The sequence below is a fragment of the Neoarius graeffei genome, chromosome 1 (assembly GCF_027579695.1).
Source record: "Neoarius graeffei isolate fNeoGra1 chromosome 1, fNeoGra1.pri, whole genome shotgun sequence".
Classification (NCBI taxonomy): Eukaryota; Metazoa; Chordata; class Actinopteri; order Siluriformes; family Ariidae; genus Neoarius; species Neoarius graeffei.
The window spans coordinates 51,401,252-51,423,871 of NC_083569.1; positions in this window are offsets into that span (position 1 = coordinate 51,401,252).

Here is a 22,620-nt window from a genome sequence, read left to right on the forward strand (position 1 = left end):
TAGAGTCACCAGTTAACCTAACCTGCATGTCTTTGGACTGTGGGGGAAACCGGAGCACCCGGAGGAAACCCACACGGACACGGGGAGAACATGCAAACTCCACACAGAAAGGCCCTCGCCGGCCACAGGGCTCGAACCCGGACCTTCTTGCTGTGAGGCGACAGCGCTAACCACTACACCACCGTGACACCCCATGATAACTAATTAAAGGGAAAAAAGCAAACAAACAAAAAAACACAAGATCATTCATCTCATTAACTCTAGACGCTTTATCCTGTTCTACAGGGTTGCAGGCAAGCTGGAGTCTATCCCAGCTGACTACGGCCGAAAGGCGGGGTACACCCTGGACAAGTCGCCAGGTCATCACAGGGCTGACACATAGACACAGACAACCATTCACACTCACACCTACGGTCAATTTAGAGTCACCAGTTAACCTAACCTGCATGTCTTTGGACTGTGGGGGAAACCGGAGCACCCGGAGGAAACCCACGCGGACACGGGGAGAACATGCAAACTCCACACAGAAAGGCCCTCGCCGGCCACGGGGCTCGAACCCAGACCTTCTTGCTGTGAGGCGACAGCGCCAACCACTACACCACCGTGCCGCCCCATGATAAATAATTAAAGGAAATAAAAGCAAACAAAAAAAACCCCAAGATCATTCATCTCATTATCTCTAGCCGCTTTATCCTGTTCTACAGGGTCGCAGGCAAGCTGGAGCCTATCCCAGCTAACTATGGGCGAAAAGCGGGGTACACCCTGGACAAGTCGCCGGGTCATCACAGGGCTGACACAGACACAGACAACCATTCACACTCACATTCACACCTACGGTCAATTTAGAGTCACCAGTTAACCTAACCTGCATGCCTTTGCAAGGACGCGTTATCCTAATGGGCTTCATGGGCAGCTGCCCAGGGCCTCGGCCACTAGGGGGCCTCGGAGGTAGTGAGATCGGAAAATATGAAACGATATTTTCAGAAGTTTTGATCATATTGATAACATTTTTGATGCATTTCGCCACCCGTAAGGAAGCCCACCTTGTCCCGTCGCATAAATCACCCGTCGTTGTCAATATGATCACTGTCCACCATGTCTTCACACGCTACGCCAGCTTGAGTTCAATGATTTAATTAATGACTTTGCTTTCCAGAAAAGTAGGAAAGTGCCCTTGTAAGTTGGCCCATGGCTGTCAAACTGAATGCGCAAAGCTGTGTGCCACTGCTGTTTGGGACATTACGTGTGTGAAAGGATGAAATGTCTCACATAGCCTAACATTTTGAGATTTATTTCTGAGAAGCAAGATATTTTTCTTTCTTTGTTATCGCTCTTTGTTTTCACAAGTTAAAAGTCGCCTGGATTCCAAAATGAAAACGAACGGTTATATACCAAATGAATGTTCTTGTTCTGAATACTAAAGAAACTGTTGTAGGCCTAGGTTATGTTCTTGACATGTTGTTCATTGACTCACTCATTCAAAGGCTTCTTGAGGCTAAACTTTAGTTAACCAGACTTGTTAACTGTGATGTCTGATGGATTTTTTCACCATGCAATTGCCTATTTCACCATTGCTTTTTCTCGATTAAATAGGTGTTGATGGATATAAAGTTTTATCGTTCAATAGTATTTCTAATTGTGCCACCGTCATTATTTAAGTTTCTGTGTCTAGTTAGACAGGCACATCTGAGGGGGTGAATTTGCTGAGCACAGTTGACAACAGGCAGGGGTGGGGCCTCGGGGGGGTGTCTGCCCAGGGCCTTGGCAAGGGTTAACATGGCCCTGTGTCTTTGGACTGTGGGGGAAACCGGAGCACCCGGAGGAAACCCACACGGACACAGGGAGAACATGCAAACTCTGCACAGAAAGGTCCTCGTCGGCCATGGGGCTCGAACCCGGACTTTCTTGCTGTGAAGCGACAGCGCTAACCACTACACCAGCGTGCCACCCTGATATTCGCATATTATCCCAATTGTTGTGTCTCCAACTAGTCACATGGCTCAACACAGCAGAGCCAGTTCCTCAGGCCAGGACTCTGCTGTCTATCTTCATCTTAATAACAAAGGACAGTCATTTCAGGATTGCAATGTATGCATTTTAGCCAGAGAGGACTGTTGGTATGAGTGAGGAGTTAAAGAAGCCATTTTTGTCAACCTGGAACAGCCATCACTGAACAGAGGTGGTGGTCTAATGCCGCTTTTCCACTACAAACGAGGCTGAGCCGTGCCGTGCCGAGTCGAGCTGAGTCGAGCTGAGCGGGGCTGTTGGAGTTGCATTTCGACTACAACCGCGCTGAACCGTGCTGGCTGGAAGTGGGTGGACACATTGGGTGGAGTTAGCGAAAGTGGGTGGACGTCACGTGATGCCGTTAAGCAGCGCAAACAGTGACATCAGTGACAGTGGCAGAACAAGTCAGAGCCGGGCCGGGGGCGGGGCAAATGACCGGGCACTTTATTAAAGCTTATCATAACATCGTTTTAGGCTACAAAATGTCCGCAACTGCGGTGTTTACCAATTTCAACACTACCGGGTGCAACTATGTTATTTAGTACATCAAGTCCTTCAAACGAACATGTAACTCAGAAACAAAAAACATTAGGATACTGTACATGGCTCATAATAAAACATCAATAGCCTATACTGCGCACATTATTTGAAGGGCATACGAATGAGCGCTCAGAGTGGTGACAGGAAGAGTCAGAAATAAAAGGAGGGCGGTGCAAACCTCACTGAATGCACTGTGTTTACCAATTTCAACACTACGGGGTGCAACTATGTTATTTTGTACATTAAGTCCTTCAAACGAACATGTAACTCAGAAACAAAAAAACATTAGGTGACATACTGTACATGGCTTATAATAAAAACATCAATAGCCTACTGCGCGCATTATTTGAAGGGCATACGACGAGCCTTGCACTCCGCGAACTCGTCCACGATGCTCTGTATGTCACTGATTCAGTGAGCTTTTAAGCGGTAGTCTCACGACCCGAATAGTAAACAATAAACATGGAGGACATGGAGTCGTTAGTGTGGCTGGTCTTGGTGCTGTGGCTTGTTGTCACCGACAACGCGGACAGATACTGGCAAGAGCGTATAGATGAGGCGAGGCGCATAAGGCTTCAGAAATTCTCGTAATTTGTAATTCTTCTCCTTCCGGGTTTGCGGTGTTTACAGATCCCAGCGCGCTCGCGGGGCGTGTGTGGGCATGTGAGGACACGCCTCCTCACCAATCAGTGCACAGGGGAGTGTCTGCTCACGCCCCCAACCTCAGTCAGCACGGTTTGGCTCGCTTCAGCCCCACTCCAAAACGGTGCGAGTTTTAGGGGCTAAGCAGGGCTGAAACGAGCTGAGTCGTGCCGGTTTTTGGTAGTCGAAACGCGAGCCGTGTCGGGCTGAAGTGAGCTGAAGCGAGCTGAAGTGAGCTGAAAAAGGGTAGTGGAAAAGGGCCATAAGACAGCGTTTCTCAACCTTTTTTCAGTCACGGCACCGTTCAGAAATATGCAAATTCTCAAGGCACCCCCATATAAAATATACGCAGTCACACTAACCATACGCTGATCCCGGTAGTGACGTTGTGACATGGGAAAGGGGGCCATGAGACAAATTTTGATGATGTGTGAGGCAGCAATGATCTGCATTAGTGTAACTATCGTTTTTTGAATTTTAATTCATTTTATTTATTTCAATGTTAGAATATATCATTTTTTGACGGCACCCCTAATGAAGCCAGACGGCACCCCAGGGTGCCACGGCACCCTGGTTGAGAAAGGCTGGTCTAAGACATCGTTTATCAGCCACCTACAATACAGTCCTTGGCACACTTCCCAGACAACTGAGGCTACATCCACACGACAACAGCAACGAGATGTTATTTAAAAAAATATCGCGTCCACATGGGCAACGATCAGTAAAATATCAGGTCCATATGGCAATGCAACGCTTGCTGAAAACGATGCAATACACATGCCACACCTCTAGGGGCGCTGTAAGACGGTCCCTTCGGAGACACCAGAACAATAGAAGTAAGGACGCATGCACATAAACTATTATGCGCGAGACTTCATATTAGCCACAAAGTCAGAAAAATCTGTTCGTAAAATTACGTTATAATGACCAAATACAATGAAAAGTATTTTTCCAGTCTCACCTGTGAAAGGTAATCCCATGTGATCTCGTTTGGACGGTAAACCTGTTGGTACAGTTAAACACAGCACATGAATAAGGCATCTTTATTCTCCGCTTTGCCCCATCCAATATGGCGGCGAGGATGACGTATGATTCTACGCGGAAGGCAGCATCTTTAATGGTCCGGAAAAAATTGAATGCTACACGTTGATGGATTAATTTGTTCTTCTACGCCCTTTTTGAGGAATGTATTGTAGGACTTAAACCAACATCTGAAGAGGTGAGATCGCTCCTTTTTTTCCCTATTTTTGCTGGCGGGATTGACTCTGCCCTAAGGGCTATTCTCTCTCTCTCTCTCTCTCTCTCTCTCTCTCACTTTGCACCATTACACAATAAATATTCACAGTGAAAATATTTTGTAAGCGCGTTTCATGAACCAAGTTATATGATTTGTTGACAACTCGCATCGAGTTCGTTACACTTCTACCCGGCGTGAAGCACTCACAGTCATGTGGTTGTGACGTCATCGTAAACAAATCCGTTCTACTCATCCAGACGACTTCGCAATGGCAACGTTGCCAGATCTTTCCACTCTGGAACCCGTTCTCAAAAGATTGCGTTTTGGGGCACCCAAAACGCCGGTGCCGTGTGGACGCCAGGCCGAAACGATAAACAATTGTATCGGATTCACCTGAATCCGTTGCCGTGTGGACAGGGCCTGAATGCTCACCAAAACCCAGCTGTTTTCAGTGACTCACAGGAGGACAGAGAGAACCAACAACCCATTGATCACCCCAACGACTCTCAAGGCCGTTCACACCCAGCCCCCAGTGACCCACACCAACAGGATGACTCAACGACACCTTAGGATTGCTTTTCATCCATGAGAGGATAAATACCTGATACTCCCTATTAGTCAGGCAGAACTGAAGAAGCCTTTCGGATGAAAGGTGAAACGTCTTCAAGAATCTTCAAGCAAGTCCAGTTGTTCTCTTTTACCACCCACAGTTTACTATGACCTAGATGACTGAGAATCTTCACAGACATATCGCAATTGTTGTGTCTCCAACTAGTCGCAGGCTGTCACAGCCCAGTGAAATTTGCACTCAAGTTTCCATCCATAAAGAGTTATAAGGTCAACGAAGCTGACTTTATGTTAGGACTGTTAATGTTATAGTCATGTTGTCTGTTGTTGCCCAAATGAGGATGGGTTCCCTTTTGAGTCTGGTTCCTCTCGAGGTTTCTTCCTCATGTTGTCTGAGGGAGTTTTTCCTTGCCACCGTCGCCACAGGCTTGCTCATTGGGGATAGATTAGGGATAAAATTCGCTCATGTTTTATGTCGTTCACATTCTGTAAAGCTGCCTTGCGACAATGTTTATTGTTAAAAGCGCGATACAAATAAACTTGACTTTCGTTGCAATTTGGCTCAGCATGGAAATAAATACGAAGTGTATTAAATTAAATTATGCAGCAGCAAAAATATTATAAAGTGCAATAGTATAAAGTGACCTGTGGAATTCGGAATGCTCAAGTTATAAATAGAAGTTAGGGTTTGGAGTTCAGCAGTCTGGGGGGGAAAAAGCTGTTACAGAACCTGGTGGTCCTGCACCAAATGCTGCGGAACCTCTTTCCAGAGGCCAGAGGGGAGAACAGTCCATAATCAGGGGCGTAGCTAGAATTTTTCAGGGTGTGTGTGTGTGTGTGTGTGTGTGTGTGTGTGTGTGTGTGTGTGTGTGTGTCAGTCACACACTGACTGGCAGCCTGAGTACATTATGTAACAAAAAATAATTACCATTGCTAGTTTTAGGTAGCTTAGAACCGGCTCTTCCATTATTGCTGTTTCTTCCACGTTTTCTTGATGTTGTGTTGTAGAAACGACACACTGAAACTTAGCTTCAATGCCACAAAATGCAACTTTGATGGAAAAATATATATATAATAAATTGCTTACCTGTCTTCACGTCGAAAGAAGGAGGAAAGTTTCGCTTGTTTTGACATGGCAAATTATTAACACAAGAGGAAATACTCGTAATTCGCAACTACAGTGGTGCTTGAAAGTTTGTGAACCCTTTAGAATGTTCTATATTTCTGCATAAATATGACCTAAAACATCATCAGATTTTCACACAAGTCCTAAAAGTAGATAAAGAGAACCCAGTTAAACAAATGAGACAAAAAATATTATACTTGATCATTTATTTATTGAGGAAAATGATCCAATATTACATTTCTGTGAGTGGCAAAAGTATGTGAACCTCTAGGATTAGCAGTTAATTTGAAGGTGAAATTAGAGTCAGGTGTTTTCAATCAATGGGATGACAATCAGGTGTGAGTGGGCACCCTGTTTTATTTAAAGAACAGGGATCTATCAAAGTCTGACCTTCACAACACATGTTTGTGGAAGTGTATTATGGCACGAACAAAGGAGATTTCTGAGGACCCCAGAAAAAGCGGTGTTGATGCTCATCAGGCTGGAAAAGGTTACAAAACCATCTCTAAAGAGTTTGGACTCCACCAATCCACAGTCAGACAGATTGTGTACAAATGGAGGAAATTCAAGACCATTGTTACACTCCTCAGGAGTGGTCAACCAACAAAGATCACTCCAAGAGCAAGGCGTATAATAGTCAGCGAGGTCACAAAGCACCCCAGAGTAACATCTAAGCAACCGAAGGTCTCTCTCACATTGGTTAATATTAATGTTCATGAGGTCATCATCAGGAGAGCACTGAACAACAATGGTGTGCAAGGCAAGTTTGGAAGGAGAAAGCCACTGCTCTCCAAAAAGAACATTGCTGCTCATCTGCAGTTTGCTAAAGATCACTTTGACAAGCCAGAAGGCTATTGGAAAAATGTTTTGTGGACGGATGAGACCAAAATAGAACTTTTGGTTTAAATGAGAAGTGTTATGTTTGGAGAAGGGAAAACACTGCATTCCAGCAAAAGAACCTTATCCCATCTGTGAAACATGGTGGTGGTAGTATCATGGTTTGGGCCTGTTTTGCTGCATCTGGGCCAGGACGGCTTGCCATCATTGATGGAACAATGAATTCTGAATTATACCAGCGAATTCTAAAGGAAAATGTCAGGACATCTGTCCATGAACTGAATCTCAAGAGAAGGTGGGTCATGCAGCAAGACAACGGCCCTAAGCACACAAGTCGTTCTACCAAAGAATGGTTAAAGAAGAATAAAGTTAATGTTTTGGAATGGCCAAATCAAAGTCCTGACCTTAATCCAATTGAAATGTTGTGGAAGGACCTGAAGCGAGCAGTTCATGTGAGGAAACCCACCAACATCCCAGAGTTGAAGCTGTTCTGTATGGAGGAACAGGCTAAAATTCCTCCAAGCCGGTGTGCAGGACTGATCAACAGTTACCGGAAATGTTTAGTTGCAGTTATTGCTGCACAAGGGAGTCACACCAGATACTGAAAGCAAAGGTTCACATACTTTTGCCACTCACAGATATGTAATATTGGATCATTTTCCTCAATATGTAAATGACCAAGTATAATATTTTTGTCTCATTTGTTTAACTGGGTTCTCTTTATCTACTTCTAGGACTTGTGTGAAAATCTGATGATGTTTTAGGTCATATTTATGCAGAAAAATAGAAAATTCTATAGGGTTCACAAACTTTCGAGCACCACTGTAAGAAGACTGCAGCTACACTGGCAGATTGACTGTGCTCTCTAGTGCGATCGTGTTGCACTTGCGCAGAACTGTATCAGTCCTGCACGCCTTGGCTCATGCACCTGAAGGCGCACCTCGGGCTGCACATGCATCTAACAAGCTCTGGCATGCGCGCAGTTAACAAAAAACACCTGTCTTTAATCGGTGAACTATGTTTGGGCTGTTTAAGGACTGCGCCCATGCAAAGACAATGCGAAGTATTACACCACGTCTAGTATGCCTTACTGAGCCTTGTTTCCTGTCCCTGTTAACCTCCTGGTTTTTCGACTCCTGTTTCTCGTCCCTTGATCTTGTATAGTTTTGCCTCTGATATTCTGTCTGCGCCTCGATTGACCTCCTGCCGGTTTCCTCTATTACGACTTTGCCTGCTGTTTCAGACTGTTTGTCTGTTGTGTGTGTTTAACGCACTTTATGCTCATATCACACTGTGTATTATTTAACGTATCTGCACTTACATCCGCCTCTCCCGCACACACTCTGACAAACTGGGTTTTCGCGCCCAAACCACAGGAAGTCCATACATGGTTATAGAAATCCTAATGAGGCTGAGGTGACAATCTAGTTTAAAAAAAAAAGTTAGAAAAATTACAGTGGGCAGTTTTCTAATATTCTTATGCAGCTATTGAAAAAAATGTATGGTCCGACAAAGGGGGGGGGGGGGGGTCACTGGCACCCCAGGACCCCTCCCTAGCTACACCCCTGATAGTGAGGGTGTGAGGGGTCACTGATGATGTCTCTGGCTCGAGACATGCAACACCTTGGTGCAATGTCCTGAATGGAGGGAAGAGAAGTCCCAATGATTTTCTCTGCTGTCCTCACCACTCTCCTCACATTGTTCCAGTCAGAGTACCCAACTTCATTAAAGTCAAAGTACAGATCCCACTGGTCAAATGTTACTCCGATACAAGTGAAAATGGTCCAGTCAAATTTTTACTTAAGTTAAAGTACTGAAGTACTTGCTTTTAAAAATATTTAAGTATTAAAAGTACATTTTCTGTCAATGCATCGTTGTATTATTGCCACAACGCTTACAAAACCTAATGCCTCTGAAGCAACCGACTGGATTTACTGACTAACTTGCAGAACCTGTAGAATAAACACCTGGTAGAATGTTACAAAATTAAACACACCTGAACTGAAAAAGAACCACTATCATTTTCATTTATTATTATTTTTTTATTGTAACACTCCTCCCCACCCCCACAAAGCAGCATGGTAGTGTTTTGACCCAGCTCTGGCAGTGTGTGCACACATGTATGTATATGTTAAGATAAGATAAGATAGCCTTTTATTATCCCACAAGGGGAAATTTACATTGTTACAGCAGCAAAATATATAAAGAGAAAAAGATAAGGCAGTGAAGGAGTAGTGCAAAAGTACTAAGTATACAAAAAAGGATATATACAGTATAAAATAAATAAACTACAAATTTAGAGATTAAAAAAATTAACAAATTTGCATAAATTAGCAGGTTTGCAGATATATAGTTAACATAAGTGTATTACAAAGGTGGTATTGCACGTGTAAGTATTGCACAGGTATTATTACCCAGATAGTATTGCACAAGTAAGTCGGTATATTGCACAAGAGCCATTTTAACCATGTGTAGCTAGCAGTTCGCTGTAAAGTACTGATGCTGATAGTGCACACGGTATACGTTCAGAGGGGTTACTATGGATGTAGAAGTGATCTGGACAGTATTGTTCATTATTGTGAGGAGTGACTGGTGCTGTGCTTGGTGAGATGCCGGTTGTACAGTCTCACACCAGTAGGGAGGAAGGAGCTGCTGTATCTCTCCTTAACACACCGCAGATGGAGGAGCCGGTCACTGAAGGAGCTGCCCAGTGCTGCTACTGTCTCCTGCAGTGGATGGGAGGTGTTCACCATTAAGGATGACAACTTGGCCAACATCCTCCTCTCCCCCACTACGTCCACTGAGTCCAGTGCACAGCCCAGGACAGATCCTGCCTTCCTAATCAGTTTGTTCAGTTTTTTCCTTTCTAGTTAATCAGGAAGACAGTGGAATAGCTGTAAATGCAGCTTACTCAGAAAATAAAAAGGACAATCCAACCTGATTAAAACCCAGGTCCATACCTCAAGCTTAATAACTGCTCAATAGCAACACTGCTTTAAGCAAGACAAAAAAAAATGCAAGACCATCATCTGACATCCAAACAAAAAAATCCAACAATTTGTTGTGACTGACTAGTACAATACTGTCCATCTCACAGGTCGTATGTGAGCGTGCGCGCACAAGTGTATGTATTCATGCACATATGAATCTGCCAGTGGAATCATGGTGGTTTAATGTTAAGCTAGCTAGTTAGTGAAGTGCCACCTGACATGCTAGCAAAATCTTTTCAAACTCAAAATTATATTGGGTAACTAACATTACTAGAAAAGAAAGATTTCTACATTCTGTTTGTTTGGCAAGATTATACTAAAACATTTCTAAAAGCACTTCAGATAAGTTATTCATTTTAGTGTAATTCCGTGTTTACATGCTAACTAACAGTGTCCAAGTTAACTAGCTACAGTATGTGTTAATGTTAGCCATGGACAAGGCTACGGCAACTTGGTGGGCAAATCCATAGAAAGTCATTTGACTAACCACACTGTAAAAAATGTAACTTGCAAAATTGTTGAGTGAAAAAAGGATTCTAAGTTGAATGAACAAATTTCCCTTCTAATTGTTCAAGTAACTAAAAAAAAATAGTTGAGACGCCTTTCCTTCGCCACAAGTTCATAGGAATTGGAAAATTAAGTTAAGTGAACTTATATATTCAAGTGCTGATTGACGCCCCTTAACCAATGCCACTGCGCATGCGCACTTCACAAGTTCGAAAGTTTCAACGGTCGGGTGGAGTGAGAAATCCATGGAAACTGACACGAGACGTTGTGTAGGAGTATAGACTAAGTTTTCCTCAACAGAGGCCAGGGAATTTCCTCCTTGTATGTCGGTATTTGTTTCTGTTTGTGTAATAATAGGCAAAGTGAAGTAGAACTTAAGTGTTGAGAGGTTTGTGTTAACTAAAAAATGTAATGCACACTAAATCATTGTAAAAAAAAAAAAGTCAAGCCAACTTAAAAATGTAACGCAACCTGCTGCCAAAGGATTTTGAGTAAACTCAACTTAGAACCATGATGTGCCAACTTGCTCTTCTAAGTTAATTGGCATTATTATTTCAATTTATTTCAACTAAACAATTTGTTGGACTGAACTTCTAAAGGCAAGTCAAGTCAACTCAACATAAAATACTCTTCTATGTGAACTTAAAAGAACATTTTGGGGTGTTGTGGCTCAGGTGGATAAGGCACCATACCATAAATCCGGGGACCCGGGTTTGATTCCAACCCGAGGTCATTTCCCAATCCCTCCCCATCTCTCTCCCGCTCATTTCCTGTCTCTACACTGTCCTATCCAATAAAGGTGGAAAAAGCCCCCAAAAAAGAATAATTTAGGATAACTTAATGTTTTTTGTGCCAACTTGCTTTTCCAAGTTAATTGGAATGATTATTTCAATTTATTTCAACATCACAATTTGAATGCACTGAACTTGCTAAATAAAGTAAGGTCAACATAAAATACTCATCTGTGTCGACTTAAAAGAGCAGGTCAGCACAACTATTTGGCCCGGAGTTGAGTTTACTCAAAATCCTTTGGCAGCAGGTTGCGTTACATTTTTAAGTTGGCTTGACTAATTTTTTTTTACAGTGCAGACTGCATAGCTATTGCAACGTCAGAATCAGAAATCAGAAACACTTTTATTGCCAGGTATGTGGACACACACGAGGAATTTGACTCCGGTTTCACTGAGCTCTCATAGTACAAAACAGATAAAAAGCGTATATACACAAAACAAACAAACAAACAAAAAAATGGTGCAGTAGGTGCATAGTGCAAAGTAATCCAGGTAAGTCAAGTATGAAATAGATAAATAAATATAATGTATACAGTGTGCACAGAATGACGGTATGAGTGTACAGATATTTTACAAGTGATATTACTGATATATGAATCTGGATTTTAGCTGTTCATCACAGAGACAGCCTCAGGGAAGAAACTATTCTTGTGTCTGGTTGTTTTTGCATACAGTGATCTATATCGCCTCCCTGAGGGGAGAAGATTAAACAGATTATGACCAGGGTGTGATGGGTCCGCAGAGATGTTACCTGCCCGTTTCCTGACTCTGGACAAGTATAGGTCTTGGATGGAGGGCAGGTTGACACCAATCATTTTCTCTGCAGACCTTATTGTCCGTTGCAGTCTGTTCTTCTCCTGTTTGGTGACCGATCCAAACCAAACAGTGATGGAAGAGCAAAGAACAGACTGAATGATGGCAGAGTAGAATTGTGTCAGCAGCTCCTTAGACAGGTTGAGCTTCCAGAGCTGGTGCAGAAAGTACAACCTCTGCTGAGCCTTTTTGATGATAGTGACTGTGTTGGTCTCCCACTTCAAGTCCCGAGAGATTGTGGAGCCCAGAAACCTGAAGCTTTCAACAGCAGTCACAATGTTGTTGGTGATGGTGATAGGCAGCAGAGTGGGGAGGCTCCTCCTAAAGTCCACTGTCATCTCCATAGTTTTGAGCATGTTCAGTTCCAGATTGTTCTGACTGCACCACCAGACCAGCCGTTCAACCTCCCATCTGTATACAGACTCGTCACCATCTTGGATGAGGCCGATGACCGTTGTATCGTCTGCAAATTTCAGGAGTTTAACAGACGGGTCTCTTGAGGTGCAGTCATTGGTATAAAGGGAGAAGAGCAGTGGGGAGAGCATTAGCTCTAAAAGCACAGACAAATTCATTGCAAACTTTCTCTTGGAATAAAATGTTTATATACCTCAATGTGCTTCTGCACGTCAGATGGGGAGTTTTTGTAGGCTGTGATGTGCTCCGTTTTTGGCAAACAAAGCAAACATTTAAAACCAAATGACTCTTTATTCCTTTCAGAAAACTGAAACATGGGTTCTAGGTATGGCCATGGGTGTGTGCATTCTCCAGAAGAACCACCTCCTTCCATTCTGCCATCAACTGATTGTGTTCAAATAATGCTGCAGGAAATCATTGATCTTGATTTTATAGTCTATGGATGTGACGTGACCCTAGTGATTACTGATCGGCTGTCTCAGTGTCACCAGCGAAAAAACAATCATGTTTTGGAAAAGAAAAGAAAAAACATCCACTTTCAAAGCTGCTTCATAGTAATGAGTAACGAGGACCTTGATAGAAATGTAGTGGAGTGAAAAGTACGATATTTGCCTTTCAAATGTAATGAAGTTAAAGTCATAAGTTTCCAAAAAAAAATACTCAAGTAAAGTACAGATACTCAAAAAGTGTACTTAAGTACAGTACTCAAGTAAATGTACTTCGTTACTGTCCACCTCTGGGAAACAGTGTTCATTGTTAACACTGGTGCCCAAATTTAATATTTTTAATGTGATTTATCTACGAAGCTCCTAAAGTCCCGAAAAGTGATTTTTTTTTAAACTTGCATGCACAAATTATTATCTTGTAGTAACGAGTTATTTATCTTCTGCATACATGTTATTATCTTGTGGGGGAAAGTTATTATAATAAGATATACAAGAGATACAAGATATAGCTTGTGGTAATGAGTTATTTATCTTGTGCATACATGTTATTGTCTTGTGGGGGGGTATTACCTTGTAGGAGCAAGTTATTTATCTTGTGATAATGAGTTGTTTATCTTGTATACGCATGTTATTATCTTGTGGGGGGAGTTATTATCTTGTAAGAATAAGTTATTTATCTTCTGCATACATGTTATTTTCTTGTAGGAACAAGTTATTTATCTTGTGTATACGTGTTATTGTCTTGTGGGGGAAGTTATTTATCTTGTGGTAATGAGTTGTTTATCTTGTATATGCATGTTATTATCTTGTGGGGGAGAAGTTATTATCTTGTAAGAATAAGTTATTTATCTTGTGCATATATGTTATTATCTTGTGGGGGGAAGTAATTATCTTGTGGTAATGAGTTATTTATCTTCTGCACACGTTATTTTCTTGTGGGGACAAGTTATTATCTTGTAGGAACAAGTTTTTTATCTTGTGCATAAGTCTTATTGTCTTGTGAGGAAAGTTATTTATCTTGTGGTACTGAGTTATTTATCTTCTGCATACATGTTATTATCTTGTAGGAACAAGTTATTTATCTTGTACATACATGCTATCTTGTGGGGGGGAGTTATTATCTTGTAGGAACAAGTTATTTATCTTGTGCATATGTGTTATTGTCTTGTGGGGGAAAGTTATTTATCTTGTGCATACATGTTATTATCTTGGGGGGAGTTATTATCTTGTGGTAACAAGTTATTTATCTTGTGCATACATGTTATTATCTTGGGGGAGTTATTATCTTGTAGGAACAAGTTATTTATCTTGTGCATATGTGTTATTGTCTTGTGGGGGAAAGTTATTTATCTTGTGCATACATGTTATTATCTTGGGGAGAGTTATTATCTTGTGGTAACAAGTTATTTTTCTTGTGCATACATGTTATTATCTTCTGGGTGAAAGTTATTATCTTGTAGGGACAAGTTATTTATCTTGTGCATGCATGTTATTGTCTTGTGGGGGAAGTCATTTTTCTTGTGCATACATGTTATTATCTTCTGGGTGAAAGTTATTATCTTGTGGGAATGAGTTATTTATCTTGTGCACACATGTTATTATCTTGTAGGGGAAAAGTTATTATCTCATGTGCACAAGTTATTATCTGGCCATTGTCAATGCCAAACCTGAGCCCAAACAATGTTTGGTTGACTTGGCCAGAATTGCAGCAGTAGGGTGGCCAGTTCCTTTCTGCACACTCACAATTTAGAGTAGCCAGTTAACCAAGCTGCATGTCTTTGGAGGAAACCGGAGCACCAGGAGGAAACACACACAGGGAAAACATGCAAACTCCACACAGAAAGGCCCCCGTTGGCCACTGGGCTCGAACCCAGAACCTTCTTGCTATGAGGCGACAGTGCTAACCACTACACCACTGTGCCACCCCTATTATTTGGTGCATACAAGTTATTTAAACAACTTGTGCACATTAGTTATTCCAACAATAATCAACTTGTAAAGTTTCATGAATGCAGGTCAACTAGAAACTGGTTTAAAGTGTTTCCATTCTAGTTAGTGGAATAATTCCTGACAAGCAATCTTTCTGATATATTCAGCTGAATAGCTTATACTTACTATAAGTTATATTAATACAACCCCAAATCAGAAAAAAGTTGGAACGGTATGGAAAATGCAAATTAAAAAAAGCAGAGATTTCTAAATTTACTTTGACTTGTATTTCATTGCAGACAGTATGACCCCAAGATATTTCATGTTTTGTTTGGTCAAATTCATTTTATTTGCTAATATACTGGTCAAATTCATTTTATTTGTTAATATACATCCATTCCTGCGTTTCAGGCTTGAAACACATTCCAAAAAAATTGTGGCATGGGCAATTTAGGGCTAGTAATGAGGAAAAATGTTTAAATAATGATGTGATTGGAAACAGGTGACTGTAATCATGATTTACAAAATCAATATCAAGGAAAGGCCTAGACTTTGAGGAGCAAAGATGGGCCGAGGATCTCCAATTTGTCATCAAACGTGTGAGAAAATTATTGAAAAGTTTAAAAATAATGTTCCTCAAAGAAAGATATGATGGGGTTGGATGTTTCAATCTCTACGGTGCATATCATTAAATGATTCAAGGAATCTGGAGGAATTTCAGTGCATAAAGGGCAAGGGCACAAGCCTAACCTGAATACCCATTCACTGCATCAAGAACAGTCATTCATCTAGAGCTGATATAACCACATGGGCTCAGGATTACTTTGGCAAACCTTTGTCAAGCACCAGTGGGGAGTTACATCCATATCTATGTGCTCCAGACCAAAGACAAAAAGGACCTTCCAAACTATTACCAGCAACAAGTCCAAAAGCCAGGGTCTGTCATGGGATGGGGCTGTGTCAGTGCCCTTGGCAAAGGTAACTTACATTTCTGTGATTTCAGCATTAATGCAGAAAAGTACATTGAGATTTTGGAGTAACATATTCTCCCTTCAATATGACATCTTTCCCAGGGATATTTCAACAATACCGCATTGTGCACATATTACAAAGGAATGGCTGTGGAAGAAGAGGGTGCCTGTCCCTTCTGTCCCCAATAGAGAATCTGTGGCGAATTTTCAAACATAAAATATGACAATGATGACCCCGTACTGTTGCAGGAAGAATGGGACAAAATAACGCCTGAAACATTTCATCACTTGGTGTCTTCAATCCCTAAACATCTTTTAAGTGTTGTGAGAAGGAATGGCAACATTTATAAAATAGTAAATGCTTTACTCTCCCAACTTTTTTTTTTTGAAACATGTTGCAAAAATCAAAATTGAAAAGTGTTTATTAAAAAAACAAGAACAATAAAATTCATGGGGGAAAACATCAAATAATGTGCTGTTGTGTGCAATACAGGTCAAATATTATTTACAAATAATTGTTTTCAGGTTTAATTTCAATTTCAACATACTGTCTCAAGTTTTCTGATTTGGGCTTGTATAAATATCATATTTAACCCTTTCATGCATAGAGTCCTCACTGATGGGCAGTTTTGAAGCAGCTTATATATATATATATATATATATATATATATATATATATATATATATATATATATATATATACACACACACACAGTTAGGTCCATAAATATTTGGACAGAGACAACATTTTTCTAATTTTGGTTCTGTATATTACCACAATGAATTTTGAACAAAACAATTCAGATGCAGTTGAAGTTCAGACTTTCAGCTTTAATTCAGTGGGTTGAACAAAATTATTGCATAAAAATGTGAGGAACGAAAGCATTTTTTAAACACAATCCCTTCATTTCAGGGGCTCAAAAGTAATTGGACAAATTAAATAATTGTAAATAAAATGTTCATTTCTAATACTTGGTTGAAAACTCTTTGTTGGCAATGACTGCCTGAAGTCTTGAACTCATGGACATCACCAGACGCTGTGTTTCCTCCTTTTTAATGCTCTGCCAGGCCTTTACTGCAGCGGTTTTCAGTTGCTGTCTGTTTGTGGGCCTTTCTGTCTGAAGTTTAGTCTTTAACAAGTGAAATGCATGCTCAATTGGGTTGAGATCAGGTGACTGACTTGGCCATTCAAGAATATTCCACTTCTTTGCTTTTATAAACTCCTGGGTTGCTTTGGCTTTATGTTTTGGGTCATTGTCCATCTGTATTATGAAATGCCGACAAATCAGTTTGGCTGGATTTGAGCACACAGTATGTCTCTGAATACCTCAGAATTCATCCGGCTGCTTCTGTCCTGTGTCACATCATCAATAAACACTAGTGACCCAGTGCCACTGGCAGCCATGCATGCCCAAGCCATCACACTGCCTCCGTCGTGTTTTACAGATGATGTGGTATGCTTTGGATCATGAGCTGTACCACACCTTCACCATACTTTTTTCTTTCCATCATTCTGGTAGAGGTTGATCTTGGTTTCATCTGTCCAAAGAATGTTCTTCCAGAACTGTGCTGGCTTTTTTAGATGTTTTTTAGCAAAGTCCAATCTAGCTTTTTTATTCTTGAGGCTTATGAGTGGCTTGCACCGTGCAGTGAACCCTCTGTATTTACTTTCATACAGTCTTCTCTTTGTGGTAGATTTTTATTTACAATTTGTACTTTGTCCCAACTTGTCTCCCTCTGGGAGAGTGTTGTTCACTTGGTTGGCTGTTGTGAAGGGGTTTCTCTTCACCATGGAAATTATTCTGCGATCATCCACCACTGTTGTCTTCTGTGGGTGTCCAGGTCTTTTTGCATTGATGAGTTCACCAGTGCTTTCTTTCTTTCTTTCTTTCTCAGGATGTACCAAACTGTAGATTTTGCCACTCCTAATATTGTAGCAATTTCTCAGATGGGTTTTTTCTGTTTTTGCGGCTTAAGGATGGCTTGTTTCACCTGCATGGAGAGCTCCTTTGACCGCATGTTTTCTTCACAGCAAAATCTTCCAAATGCAAGCACCACACCTCAAATCAACTCCAGGCCTTTTATCTGCTTAATTGAGAATGACATAACGAAGGAATTTCCCACACCTGCCCATGAAATAGCCTTTGAGTCAATTGTCCAATTACTTTTGGTCCCTTTAAAAACAGGGTGGCACATGTTAAGGAGCTGAAACTGCTAAACCCTTCATCCAATTTTAATGTGGATACCCTCAAATGAAAGCTGAAAGTCTGGACTTTATGCCCATGTCCATTATATAACTATAACCTGAATATGTTTCAGTAAACGGGTAAAAAAAACAAAATTTGTGTCAGTGTCCAAATATATATGGACCTAACTGTGTATATATAAAACCCCGATTCCAAAAAAGTTGGGACAAAGTACAAATTGTAAATAAAAATGGAATGCAATAATTTACAAATCTCAAAAACTGATATTGTATTCACAATAGAACATAGACAACATATCAAATGTCGAAAGTGAGACATTTTGAAATTTCATGCCAAATATTGGCTCATTTGAAATTTCATGACAGCAACACATCTCAAAAAAGTTGGGACAGGGGCAATAAGAGACTGGAAAAGTTAAAGGTACATAAAAGGAACAGCTGGAGGACCAAATTGCAACTCATTAGGTCAACTGGCAATAGGTCATTAACATGACTGGGTATAAAAAGAGCATCTTGGAGTGGCAGCGGCTCTCAGAAGTAAAGATGGGAAGAGGATCACCAATCCCCCTAATTCTGCGCCGACAAATAGTGGAGCAATATCAGAAAGGAGTTCGACAGCGTAAAATTGCAAAGAGTTTGAACATATCATCATCTACAGTGCATAATATCATCAAAAGATTCAGAGAATCTGGAAGAATCTCTGTGCGTAAGGGTCAAGGCTGGAAAACCATACTGGGTGCCCGTGATCTTCGGGCACTTAGACGGCACTGCATCACATACAGGCATGCTTCTGTATTGGAAATCACAAAATGGGCTAAGAAATATTTCCAGAGAACATTATCTGTGAACACAATTCACCGTGCCATCCGCCGTTGCCAGCTAAAACTCTGTAGTTCAAAGAAGAAGCCGTATCTAAACATGATCCAGAAGCGCAGACATCTTCTCTGGGCCAAGGCTCATTTAAAATGGACTGTGGCAAAGTGGAAAACTGTTCTGTGGTCAGACGAATCAAAATTTGAAGTTCTTTATGGAAATGAGGACGCCGTGTCATTCAGACTAAAGAGGAGAAGGACGACCCAAGTTGTTATCAGCGCTCAGTTCAGAAGCCTGCATCTCTGATGGTATGGGGTTGCATTAGTGCGTGTGGTATGGGCAGCTTACACATCTGGAAAGACACTATCAATGCTGAAAGGTATATCCAGGTTCTAGAGCAACATATGCTCCCATCCAGAAGACGTGTCTTTCAGGGAAGCCCTTGCATTTTCCAACATGACAATGCCAAACCACATACTGCATCAATTACAGCATCATGGCTGCGTAGAAGAAGGGTCCGGGTACTGAACTGGCCAGCCTGCAGTCCAGAGCTTTCACCCATACAAAACATTTGGCACATCGTAAAACGGAAGATACAACAAAAAAGACCTAAGACAGTTGAGCAACTAGAATCCTACATTAGACAAGAATGGGTTAACATTCCTATCCCTAAACTTGAGCAACTTGTCTCCTCAGTCCCCAGACGTTTACAGACTGTTGTAAAGAGAAAAGGGGATGTCTCACAGTGGGAAACATGGCCTTGTCCCAACTTTTTTGAGATGTGGTGTTGTCATGAAATTTAAAATCACCTAATTTTTCTCTTTAAATGATACATTTTCTCAGTTTAAACATTTGATATGTCATCTATGTTCTATTCTGAATAAAATATGGAATTTTGAAACTTCCACATCATTGCATTCCGTTTTTATTTACAATTTGTACTTTGTCCCAACTTTTTTGGAATCGGGGTTGTATATATATAAAACCTCCAGATCACTTAAGATCATCGTTATCCTGATTTCTGTTGCTGTCAGAGCTATTTGGCATTCTCAGTGTAGAATGTTTCTGGTATGTCTTTCCAAACTTTCTGCACAAAATTCCAAATGAAATAAATATTTTTGGACCCATTTGTTTTATTTATTTATAATTGAATGTAGATTTTTTTAACCTCCTAAATTAGCTGCATTATGTCAGTCCTAAACTGTCAGAAAGATCCATTTTCTATCATTTTGGTCATCAGCAGGTACAATATTTTATCACGGAGTGGCCTGGTGGTATAGCGGTTAGCACTGTCGCCTCACAGCAGGAGGGTTCTGGGTTTGAATCTCACAGCTGAGTGGGGCCTTTCTGTGTGGAGTTTGCCTGTTCTTCTCATAGATGTGTTGATTTCCTCCCACAGTCCAAGCACATGTGGATTAGGTCAACTGACTGCTCTAAATTGCCCATAGGTGTGAATGTGAGTGTGAATGGCTGTCTGTCTCTGTGTTCGTCCTGTGTTATATTGCCGACCTGCCCAGGGTGTATCCCACCTCTTATGCTCCAGCTTCCCCCACAACCCTGACGGATAATCAGGTGGAGGCAGCCATGGCCTGAAGGTTAGAGAAGCAGCCTTGGGCTCAAAGAGTTGACTGGCAGAAAAAATGTGAGGGGAGTTGAGTGAATGAACAGCACTTTCCCTTCCCTCTGTATCATGGCTGAAGTGCCCTTGAGCAAGGCACCAAACCCCTAACTGCTCCCCAGGCGCTGTAGCATAGCTGCCCACTGCTCTGGGTATGTATGTGTGCTCATTGCTCACTTGTGTGTTCACTGCTTCAGATGGGTTAAATGCAGAGGAGGAATTTCACTGTGCTTGAGTGTACATGTGACAAATAATAGCTTCTTCTTCTTCTTGAGTATGGATAATGGAGTTTTTTAAACTCATGGTCTTGAACAATCTCATCTCATCTCATCTCATTATCTGTAGCCGCTTTATCCTGTTCTACAGGGTCGCAGGCAAGCTGGAGCCTATCCCAGCTGACTACGGGCGAAAGGCGGGGTACACCCTGGACAAGTCGCCAGGTCATCACAGGGCTGACACATAGACACAGACAACCATTCACACTCACATTCACACCTACGGTCAATTTAGAGTCACCAGTTAACCTGCATGTCTTTGGAGTGTGGGGGAAACCGGAGCACCCGGAGGAAACCCATGCGGACACGGGGAGAACATGCAAACTCCACACAGAAAGGCCCTCGCTGGCCACGGGGCTCGAACCCGGACCTTCTTGCTGTGAGGCGACAGCGCTAACCACTACACCACCGTGCCACCCGGTCTTGAACAATTTAAGAAAATAATAATGTAAGTGATCTTTTGTAGAGAAAGTGAATATTCGCATGCAACTTTAAGAATCTGGATGTGTTTTGAATTAATTTATGCGCAAAAGGGTTGAAATTAGCCATTTACTCGAGATAAACACTAAGCAAGAAGTGAACCTAGTGGTATACTGCCCCCTTTTGGTTGCAACGTCACATTGACATTCTTTGAGCTCATGCTGATGGGTTCCTGAGGAGCTGGAAAACACCGTCTTGATCCAAATCTGAAACTACATGCTGTTTCACCACTTTGTTTTAATAAATATTAAAGTTGCTTAAATCGGTTAAATAAATCTTTATGATATTTAAAAGCGTTTCCATTCCTGTAATTTTGTGATAAATCATACAACAGAGGTACTTGATTGAGTTTGTTGGCATTGCCATGGAGTGGGTGGTGAGTTTCATCAGACTTCTGTTTAAAAACAAAAATTGGGATCCAAACTAAAAACTTTAAAGCAAGTTCACGGGCACTTTCTATTCTCAGCAAAAGATCTGATGTTGTTCTGACGGAAAGGGAAGTCTTGTCAATGTGTTTACTGTGGATGCAGTTCCCTTCATAGGCAGCAGGGGGCGCTCTAAAATGAGAAACACCTCTAGTATTTCACAGTATTTCCGCATTGACAATTATTATTTTTATTTTAGTTACTTGGTTGCTTTTAAGACTTTAATTTCACCTTTGATTTGCTCAAACAAATCCAGGTTTCTTGTCACTAGCCTCATAACATGATCCAGAAGAACTGTTAGCTATGGAGCTTCATATGGTTGCAGTAGCTGGACTTTTACTTTAACTGCACCTGCTTCCTGTTCTATCTATCTATCTATCTATCTATCTATCTATCTATCTATCTATCTATCTATCTATCTATCTATCTATCTATTTATTGGCTGCAACTAGAAGCAAAACAAAGGTATTTTATCGTGACTCGATTTGAATGTATGATTATGAAGTTAACTCCTTAAATTAAGGCAGATTTCTTGCTTATGTTGTGCTGTACTCATCTCATCTCATTATCTCTAGCCGCTTTATCCTGTTCTACAGGGTCGCAGGCAAGCTGGAGTCTATCCCAGCTGACTACGGGCAAAAGGCGGGGTACACCCTGGACAAGTCGCCAGGTCATCACAGGGCTGACACATAGACACAGACAACCATTCACACCTACGGTCAATTTAGAGTCACCAGTTAACCTAACCTGCATGTCTTTGGACTGTGGGGGAAACCGGAGCACCCGGAGGAAACCCACGCGGACACGGGGAGAACATGCAAACTCCGCACAGAAAGGCCCTCGCCGGCCACGGGGCTCAAACCCGGACCTTCTTGCTGTGAGGCGACAGCGCTAACCACTACACCACCGTGCCGCCCTAAATTGTAAATTGTGCATGAATAATTACTCAAACTTCCACTGGGAAAAAAAGAGTGGATTCTCGATTA